Source organism: Morone saxatilis, unplaced genomic scaffold, assembly GCF_004916995.1.
Source record: "Morone saxatilis isolate NCDOM2014 unplaced genomic scaffold, NCSU_SB_2.0 Contig11, whole genome shotgun sequence".
In the NCBI taxonomy this organism is placed as follows: Eukaryota; Metazoa; Chordata; class Actinopteri; family Moronidae; genus Morone; species Morone saxatilis.
Genome location: NW_023339663.1, coordinates 25,408,523 through 25,419,929, shown reverse-complemented (window position 1 = coordinate 25,419,929; position 11,407 = coordinate 25,408,523).

Genomic DNA, 11,407 nt, shown 5'->3' with positions numbered 1-11,407 from the left:
GGAGGGTGCGGCGGGAGGGGGGGGGGGGGTGTGAGGAGTGAAGCCGGAGGGGGAAGCTGATCTTCAGTTACACATTATAGCTGATAGTTAACCCTCCTCCTCACAGCAGTGTGTTAGAAAGAGAGAGAGAGTGGTGAGCCAGTTATCAACGCAGTGGAGGATTTAAGCCTTGTCCACCTCATTTAACATCTCCAACAGGCTGGAGCTATTCTGTATAGTCCTGAATGAAATGGACCTAAAAACACTGGTGCACACACTGGCAAAGACAGGAGATCCTTAAAAATAAGTAAAAATTGATTTTAGGACAGTAATGGATCTTTCTTGTACACTGCATTTCTGATTTTAAATTGGCACACTGCCTTTTTTCATTAGGTTTTTATACAGCACACCTATGCACACATTACTAATACATACATGCATAGTCACAATGTTTCCCATATCACTAGCATATGTACTCTCATAACCATTAAATCCACAGAAACAAAGCTGTGTGTATTAGGCCGTAAAAGTGAAGCTTTTGGAGTCTGCCGTTCTGTTTAATGGGTGACCCAGTAATGAAATGTGATTCAGGTGGTAGATGGATATCTGGAGTGAAATATCTCTCCCTGCTCACTGGCTGCAGCCCAGACGTCGCCTTCTGCTCACTCCTGCTGTAAAGTGTGATTTGCCGTGTTTGGCCTTTTGTCTGGGACAATTATGTTCACCATTAACAAGCTTTCTTCTGTTATTGTTCATCATCAATTAGAGGTGGACGGTAATTTGAGCTGATGGTGGAGACGGTGCTGAGAGATTTAGATGTTGTGGGGTGTATGGGGGGCAATTAATGCCACAAAGAAGTTTGTTGACTCTAGTCTCAGTAGTTTTTTCCCCCAGCTATTTTGTGGCCGCATTTGGAGTGCAGCAACTTTCCTCTATTTGTTCTTGCTTCTTCAGACCCATAACACTGTGTCAGTCTAAGAGTTCCTTTTATTTTAATGATTGGCACAGCAATGCAGAGGACACCATCAACAATACACAGGGTCGTCCTGCAAACAAGTTGACCCTGGCTTAACGTTTGATGCAAAGTAATGCAGTGTAACACACATGCAAGCCCTATTCCTGCTGGATAACTGTGTAACTCAAACTGTGTAATTTTACTGTTTACCTTGTGATCAGATAGAGGATAAAACAACTGCAGTTGAGGTAACTTCCCAGAGTTGTAAAATCCTGTCTCATAGTATTATTAACTACTGTGAAGAGTTTTGGAGTCTGATAACCATTCAAAGTGATGGATGTATTACACAAACTGGATTGAGAGAAAAAGGTTTGGTTTCAGAAGTGGGAAATGAACTCAGAGGTTCTTCAACCTAAATAATTAAATAAATAAATACAATTTAAATACTATTTCTTGCATTTATATATATCTGCATCAACATTTAGGATTTTGAAAGTCCCCCAAGCAGTAATTCTACATTTATTTTGTATTACAGTGCTGATTTCAGTCTGAACACCCATTTGTATTGGCAATGGTGCTCCTGCTTCTCTGTGGCATGAATAACACGTCATATTTGGGCAGCATTCCAGCGCTGAAACCTGCTCCATCCTCTTTGTCTGAGCTGCAGAGAGGGCTGCAGGATGCCCATCAGTGGCCTGGCTCAGATAATGACTTATTGATAGGAAAGGATGCTGGGTGCCCCATGCATATTAGCATGACGCCAGCTGGTCGCAGTACCGCTGCTTTACCAGCCAGAGCATTGCTAATGCAATTACCTGTACAGGGCCTCCACACAGAGGTCCCTCTGCTGTCATTTTATATCTCTGTTTATACATCTTAATCTTGCCATGCAGTAGTGTGGTCAGTTAAGTCTTTATATTAATACAGACCACCATATACAGAGTCATTTTGTTGTATGAATCAGGTACCAATAGAACTGTAACCAGCACTGCTACTTAAATGTAGGTACAGTGGAAGAAAACAAGATTATTGGCAATGAGGGAGTGACAATTGGGCATTTTAGAGGTTCTAAGTGTTTTTCTAAATGAATGCTGGGAAACAAAACTAGAAATTTGGGCGAAAATGGTATTAACAACACTGATATTATCCTATAACACATTTCACAGTTTTGGTTTGCTGCCAAACTGCAGGGGTTCGGTAAGATAGCGAGTGGTTGAAGAACAGATAAAACGTATAGGATATGTTCCCAAAAATGCTGGGGTACAGCAATGTAGTTTGTGTCAAAGGAAAGGGGAATGAATAATGAGGGACTCATCTATCATTTATGGAGAACAGCAATGTACTAACAGTGGAATTTCAGTGGATAGTCCACTCTGTGATTTAGCCTGCCAGCTTGTGTTCTTTGGCTTGACTACAGAGAAGATGCAGTTTTTAATAGTAATAGATACAAGTACATGTAAAAACAAATGCTTTTCCCCCTTCAACGGGAATCTGGTGTCAACAATTATTATGTGTGTATAACTGCAATAAACTACAATAAACAGTAAAACATAGGTACACATTTTACTTCTGCTCATTAACAAACTAAGTGTAAACCTATGCAATAGTGGTGTCACAGAAAATTGTTTATTTTTGAAGCAGTGTTTTGTGCCAGTTTCAGAGGCTGATCAGTGTTTTTCCCAAATTTCAGTTTTGTTTCCCAGGTAGCCAGTATTTATAAAAACATTTAGAGCATAATTTATTTCTCCTTTCCTCTAAAATGCCCGGTTGTTACTCCCTCCTTCCCTATAGTGTTGTTTTCTTCCACTGTACCTACAAGTACCAATAGGAGCCAGTTAGTATTTTATTTATACTTGAAACATACAATTTCTCGCAAGCTGTATTATACAGTGTCACCTTTTTTTCTCCTAGATATCAATTACTTAAACTGCGAGGCAAAAGCAAAGCGCATCTGATCTTTTTTTGCCCCCAAAATGCACAATATCTTTCATTTAAAAAGTCTAAAGTTTAAACTTTAAGCTCACTTATGCTGCCTTTGATTTATCTTTGTGTGCAAATGAGACATCATGCAAACAGTGTGCAGCCTGTGCCTCAGCAAAATGCAGCCAATATATACAAATCTGCTCATTTGATGTCTCTAGACTGACAAGATGTTGTCATTTGGTCAGTGTTAGAGTAATTTAATTGTTACTGAGAATTATCAGACAAGGCTCACCAAACAAGTACCATCTTAGAAGCAACGCTTGTGCATCTGTAACAGATATACATTATCTTATTATATTTATTTATACACATTTGTATGTATATTTGGATATGGTTTAGACATACATTTCTGCTTAATCTTTTCTCTCTCACACACACAATAAGAAGAACAACAAAAGCAAACATGAACGCATTAATGATAAGCTATGGGGAGTTCCCACATGTTACCCAGTTGACATCCTTGTACAAGGAGATGAAAAACATTTCTAACAGGGCCAAGGAAATAATTCTGGCGTATCAAGGGAGCTTGGGAGAGGGGAGGGAGGGGAGATGGTTGCTAGATTCCCAGCATGTCCACATATGACAGTCCTTCGCCCAGGGCTGGCCGACGCAGCGACATTGTGCGCCTGTCATAGCTGCCCTTCAACAGCAGATGAAGCTGTCAGCAGGACGATGACTTTATTCTGACAGGCGCTCCACCCTCTCTCTTCAGAGCGTTGCAAATAAATATGTTGGGTTTCAAAGCTGCCAAGGCAGACGTTGGACAGTGGGTCAGGGGGCCAAATGCAGAGCAAAAGCATTCCCTTCCCCTCGTAACCTGTTCTCAATGAGCCTGGTCACCTCGCCAGGGCACCCATTCAGCGTGAGCCATCCAGAGGGCCCCAGGGCCCCAGATCTCACATACTGCCTGCCGGGGGAGTTCTGTGAGCTTCTCTCTCCCTCTGACAGCCATCACTCTCCCTCTCCCTCTCTTTCTCTGTGCATCTCTGTGTTTGCCACGTTGGTGAGCCAAAAATATCCTTAGCAGAGAGAAATAGCGAGAGCACCAAACAGTTCAAACCATTTATGACAGAATATGATTCAATCTGATGAGGATAAAATGACCTCTCTCCACTGACTCAGTGTTAAAAAGAAATATTTATTCATGAAGTTTCTCTGGATGATGGAATCAAAATTTCATCATCAGAGCAACATGCAGGTAAAAGAGAAAGCACTGGTTTGTATTTTGTTGTTTGAATGGAGCGGGCAGACCATCTGCAGTGTGAGATCTTCTCTTCCTTCTCCTCTCACGTCTTTTTTTTCTCTTGTGTAATGCACAAAATCATTTTCAGCTCACTTCATCTCAATTTTGAGATCAAACCAAACGTAATGCAAAAAAGCATCAGGTTTGTTCAACTGTTTTATGAGGGGTTTTATATATATGTACAGTAATTCATACAGACTAAGTCCAGTAATGATCTGCAGCTTTCTCATACATAATATAGTTAACTTTACTAACATCTAGCATTTATTAACAGCATATAACATAATGGACAGTGATTCACTTATATATGGCTCATGGACGTTTTTCAATTTAATGTTCTCAATAGCTTGTGTGTGTGGTATTAGGATACATTTGATACAATTCACTGATTAATTTAATCAATTAATTAGGCCATTTTCATTTTCTTTGTCATGTATAATAGTAAACTGAATATCGTTGGATTTTGGACTTTTGGAAACCTTTTAATTTCCCTACTTGGACTCCATAGTACACCTGTATGCGTGTCATTGGGTTAGCAAGTTAGTACCACAAGTTTAGAAGGACAGTGCAAAAAAACAAAAAAATACATCCTAAAATACATCCCTCCACACATGACCACCAAGAGAGCTTTTCCGAGAAGAACAAGGTATGTGAATTTCAAATGCACAGAACACAGGGGGAAAAAATACATTTCTTAAAATCTGAGGATGAGAATCTGTTTGCTTACAACTGTGACATCTTTTTTTCCCCCAATAATTATTCTTGGGTCTTTTTTGTGTTTATTGGATAGCAACAACATTGTGAGAATTTTGTCAAAATAAAGTGCAGCCACTGTGACCCATATCTTACACAGTGCCCTCCGCTTTACCTCTGGACACTGTACCAGACTGTAAAGGGTTAATTAGACATGTGTAAGTAATATTTCACTTTAACGTTCATTTTTGGCATCTTACAGATGTTAAAGAAAGCAAACAATTCTGGCTGTGAGATAAGAACAAATCCTGGAACCCACCAATTTAAGTACAGTAGATTTCACTTACTCTGTTATTATATAACAGATTACAGCCTCCTATTGCATAACTGAATCTGAATAGAGAGACTCTGTTTGCATGGAACCGCATGCAAAACAGCTAGTTTTTGGATTAAGATTAATTTCCTCCATTTGTTTGACATCATGGACTTTTCTGAAGACTTTTAGACAGTATTAAGAATATATTTTATTTACACTATAAAAAGAAACATTTTGAGTATGCTTTTATATTATATTACTTAGAAACAGGAATTGAGACATATAAACTGTACTTTAAACACAAACATTTTTGTAGAAAATAGACAATAATCCTGACCTCCATTGGCCAGTTTTTAAATGTAAAAGTTAAGCTTTTCATATGTAATTAGCTTGATATAAAATATGCTGTTAATGCTGTTATTAAAGTTATCCTGACAGCACTAATAATAAATAAATAAAATCTACAAAGCTTATGTAAAGTATGTAAGCGAATGTAATGTAATTACAATTTAACTCAAAAGTAATAGTAACTATATAATAGTTTGCACTCAGACACGTTTGGAGATTTGGAGTGTTTTGAGCTGATTCACCTCCCTCACTGAAGTGACCATTACATTTCCCCCTTGAGGCTGCACTACACAAGAATTTCCTGTGCAAATCCATAAATAAGTAGCTGAAGCAGAGAGGAGAGGCCCATCTCCAATAAAAAACACTGTAGACTCTCCACATACCAAATAACAGTCTGATACCAGTGTGGTCACCAGTGGTAAAACCGCTCTACATGTACGACTTACAGGAAATACAGGTTTTACATTTGGTTTACAATTTTCAAATTATTTAGGCCTATAAATGCAGGTGTATGTCATTACATTTTATACTGCTTTTGAAATTTAAAAAAAATATGGTCAAGTGTAATGTATATTAATGCAGTGTAACTGTTAACCTGCTGATGCCTTAAAGGCACAGTATGTAATTTCTGCCACTAGGTGGTCTCTTACATCAAAACAATAACAAAAGGTGTAGTTTGATGACGTCTTGAAGTACAGTGGAATCACAGGAGTTGTTGTCTTCATTGAAAATAAACCACCATTGCAGATGATGTGATTCAGGCAGTAATCATGTCCATTGTCGAGGTGATATATAAAAGTCTTATTCACATTTTGTTCAGTCATGTTGACGCTTTCTAGCATAGACTGTGTTTCCCTGGAAGTTATAGCAGCAAGAGGCAAGTAGAAAACCATTATCTTGAATAAAATTACGTATTTCTCTCTCTCTCTTTGTTGGAAACATTTGGAATAAAATATATATACTAAACAAAATAGTACATGAAATAGGTTTAGTAATTTGTAGACATTTTAATGTGGCAATGTTACATATTATATCTTTAAGAAAAAGACATGGATGTGAAAAGCAAGGGATAATTTCTGAACAAACAGACAGTAACTTAATAGCAAGCCATGATTTTTCATAAAAGGTTTCACCTATGTTTTACAGATATCGTTCATCCAATCAGAGCCTGAGATCCTCTCCAGTCCAATGAGAGTTTTTAGACACAATGAAATAGTGATAAAAACAGGAAGTTTAAGTAAACTAAAAGAGGGCTCTGCAATCAACATGATGGATTATAAGGACAATCTGAACCACTGACTCAAAGTCAAAACAGAACAGTGGGAATCCTTTATGAGCAACATTCAGAAGAGCCTCCAAGTGAGTTGATTCACTTTGTTTTATGTCTTTGCTTTCCAAAAAGTGTCAGAGACCAGCCGAAGCTATGGCACTCAACTGTCACAAACTTGCTCAAGTTCCAAATTTGTTCTGGAGCTTTAGGCAAATTGCCCTATATAACCTATTGATTTAAGATCAATAGGTTATATATATTATATTCAGCATGTACCCAGAGCCCCAACCCCACATGTCTCATCACTATAGAGTCCTTAAAAAGTTAAACTTGAGGGATTTCACTGATTCTCTGAGCCACTGTCATCCAATATCCTCCATCGGCAAAATTACAAACAACCAGTTGTCAGGAGGTCAAAGGTCACAGCACACAGACAATATTCCTGTGACCTGTGAATGATCACTGGTGATTAAGAAGTGTTAAGAAGGAAATCAAAGCCTTTGTTGGGAACAGCGCGAAGCGATATGCAGCTAACACTGGAGAAACTAGAGAGAGCACTAGAAATCCCCTGTGTTATCAGTGCACCGACACGTCTCTTTGGCTGATGTTACCTCATATCATTGCCCACAAATGTCTACACTCATCATCGTCCCCGGTCAATGAGATGTTTATAGTTTCATGTTCAGCATTCCCCCCCAGATATGTTTTTTTCTAATAACATCAATTGACTTGTCGGTCTTCTTAGGTCCCTATGACAAAAACAGAAAAGCAGAGTGTTAACTTTTAAAACTCTATGTTTATTTAGATGATATCAAACCCAAAGAAGAAAGAGAAGAATGAATGTACAGTTGTGTTGAAACACTCATACGTTTGTTGCTGCAGGAAAATTACAAACTTGTGCAGCCATCTGGGACATAGTCTTTTTTTTTTTTTTTTCAATGGTCTGTCAGAATTGATTTTCTAAAAGGGACATTGTGCTGTTATTTTCACCATAGTGGTGGAACCTGTATGAATAAAGGAGACGGTATTACAATATACTTGTATATAGCTGATACTATAGATCCGATATTGGTGTGGCAGCTTTTAACAGCCTTTGGTCAGCATGATATATTATTATTATTTCTTTAATTATTATATTTTATTTTTCTTTCAACATTTTGGAAGTTTCTGACTCAGTTATATATTTGTTTGTTCCAGATAAAATTTTCAGTGACACAGCTATTTACAAATTTCAGATTTGTAAATGTGTAACAGAATCTGTAAATACGTACATACGAGACTTGTGAATGTGTACAGGAATCTGCACGTGTGTTCAGAATCCGTGTGTGCGTAATTAGATTTGTAAATGTGTAAATAAAAAAATCTACAAAACTGTATTCACATTTGCAAATATATTGAGAATTGTAAATATGTAGACAAATCTGTAAATGCGTATATAGATATGAAAATGTATGAATAAATCTGTAAATATGTGGACAAATCTGTGCAGACAAACATATTAATGACTAAGTCTAAGTTTTTGCTCCCAGAGCTGGAAATACAGACAATTCATCGGTTACAACTCAGGCAGGACTCTCAATTGTCTGTGTTTTTACATTCTGACATTTTACATTTCTGCCATGGCAAATGTGTGTGTGATTTGTGTGTGTGGAGAAATTTGTCTGTGTGCATCAGTAGCTATACAGCCGACATATCACCAGTCAGTGGTAGCAGACATTGCTGCGCTGTCTATCATTTTTTAACCTACTCACCTACTGGAAAATAACGATATGGGGCACTGAATTTAATGAATTTACTGTTTATCAGACCCCAAATGAGTCAAGAATTATGTTGGAAAAACGATAGATGAAAATTACAGTGTCTCTATACAGAAACAGAACTTTAAACTTTATTTACTGAGTTTGGTGAAAGTAGATCATATTTCATGGAGAAAATATTATCTGCTTTTCCCTCTGATGTCCTCTGACTGCTCTCCTCCTCATCTCTCAGTGATTTGTTGACTGGTGGACAGATAACATTAGCTTTATTGTTGCTAAAGTATGCAGCTGAGCACAGTGTCCACAGTCTCCAAGTCCAATGGATGCCAGTCTGTTGAGAGGGAAGGTTTTCTTGCCGGGTTTGGCGTCTGGCACCCCAGAGCTGAACCCGCCCCCACCCCTGCTCAGGGCTTCAGAGGTGAGCACTGATGCCAGACCTCCCACTAACTCGTCCCCACGTCTCTCCTGTCCCCCCGCCTGAACCCCCAGTATCTCCGTCATCCCCAGAGCTGCTGTAAAGCACCACTGGTAATGTATTCCCTGTCACCAAACTGCCCCCATTGGTCCGGAGGCTGTTTGGTCCTAGTCCTTATTCATTTTCCAGGCTGCTGTAAGTTACTTATGACCTCAAGGCTTTCATCAGACAGAAGTGGGCGTGGCTATTGAGGCACACAGACAAATCTCTCCTCACACACGCATTTGCAAATCTCTGCCATGGCAGAAGTGTAGCAAAAGTCACGTGTAAAACGACAGCCAATTGAAAGACCCGCCTGAGTTGTAACCGATGAATTGTCTGTATTTCTAAAGGTTGGATTGATGTGATGTCATGTAAAATCTAAACTTGAGAAGTAACTATAGCTGTCAGATGAATTGTAATGGAGTAGTTGACATAACATAATAGATATAGTCAATAAAAATACAAAATTGTACTTAAGTACAGTACTTAAATACATGCACTTCAGCACTGAAAGAAAGCATGAGCAACCCCACACTTGTACTCCTTTTCTAGATGAAACAACACCGATTGCCTTTGACAGTCTGGTTGTATCTTTGACATTCTGAGCGACTGACATTTCTATTTGATACTCTGATATTCATTACATCCACAGAGACTTTTCTGTGGCCTACTTTTGTCTCTTGTCTGATCTGACTTTGCCATAATGTTTGATTTAAGTGTTGGCATGATTTTCGTCATCCCAGTATGAATTTTCCTTTTGCCCCAGTTTCCTTTTCATAAAAAAAAACCTTTCAAAAAGGAAGATTTGCATCTTAATGGATCTTAGCAACAGCAGAGGCCCTCTCAACACTGTCCTTTTCAGAGCTGCATGCACTGCTGCAACAGTACGTATGAACAAACAAACAAACAAAAAATACTATTTCACGTCAGATTAATACCCATTCCAGGAAGCTTGTTTCGATCACGTTATTAAAACAGATCGCTGATAGCAATGTATTAGTGGGGGATTAACATGACTTTCACCCTGCTTTCTGTGCACAATAAAGCTTTAATCTAGGCTCTGACTGGAAGGCCGGGCTGCCGGGCCGAGCCAATGAGGTGCCTTTGCGTGTGTAGCATATCCCCGCCCATGGGTGTCTCTCGTGGTGGTGGAGGTGGTGTGGCCGGGCTTGGTAGCAGATGCAGTGACAGACGCGCCCCTGGGACTCCACCTGTCAGCCGCAAACGCACTAATCGACAGGCCTCGTATAAGCTGAACTCCCTGTCACCTCTCTGTCAAATCTTCATCTTCTCATTCGCCTGACAGATTCCCTCTGCCCACCCCCACCTTCTTCTTATCCATCCCAAACTCCGCCTATCCACCAGCCTGCATAAAAGGCACCAACATCAACCCTTCATGTCTGCTGCACCCGAGCCGGATTCATTCTCTCACATAAAAAAAGGAAGAAAAAAGAAAAAAAAGAAAATTGGTTTGTGTGTGCTTTAAGGAATAATCTGAAATCTTCAGTGCAGCTTCTTGCTGCTACTAAAACAAACCCCAGCCCCCAGCCCCCCTCCACCTCCCTGCCTTTCAGCTTTAATTTGACAGAGGTGGGCTTTAATGTTCTGTAGTAATTGGGTAGGAGAGGGAGAGACTGTTTGGGAGGAGGAGGAAGGGTCATGGTCAGGTTTCTCATGGAGGTTATTCTGCATCTGTCTCTTAGCAACGACAGACCGCTCTTTGTACAGTCCTTGAGTTGATTGGTGCGTTTTTTCCCTTTCCTCCTTGGTTGCTGAAATGTTTTGCGAGGGGGCTCCTCAGCAGACAGGCTTCCTCACACATTCACTGCTTTTAAGAATTTGTTTCCGTGAGCATCAGATGGGCTTGCTGAGGCGTGGCACCCACTGTAGCTTAGCCTCCCTGGGTGTAAATGTGCAGCACTCACAAAATGACAACAAAAATGTGATCTTGTCAGGGGGAATTGGAAACAAACGCACCAGTGTTCCTTTAAAGGTGATTGCTGTGTGATTATTAATCACCTTTTCAGTCTTTAGGTTGTGAAGTTTTGAGAAAATGACATTAAATCAAATGTCTGTATCAGAGTTTGGTGGTTTTGGTGGTAGATTGCAACTCATCCTTCCTGAGCATCTCACCACTATCGTATTATCTTTTCTTCAGCCAGTGTCAGGAAAAGGGCAGCCCAGGGTCAAAGGTCAGTGGAAGGAGCCAAGGGAACCTCTTGATTCAAACCGTCAGTTTGAGGATATCAGAGCAGGGAGCCAGAGTGGCACAATGTCAGTCAGACACGTAGAACAGGATTAAAAGGGCAATTTGGGGACAAGGAAGAGATATAAAGGAAGAAGGAAAGACCTGGTTCTCTTTTCCCAGCAGCATAGATTTGCTGATAGAATAGATAGATAGATAGA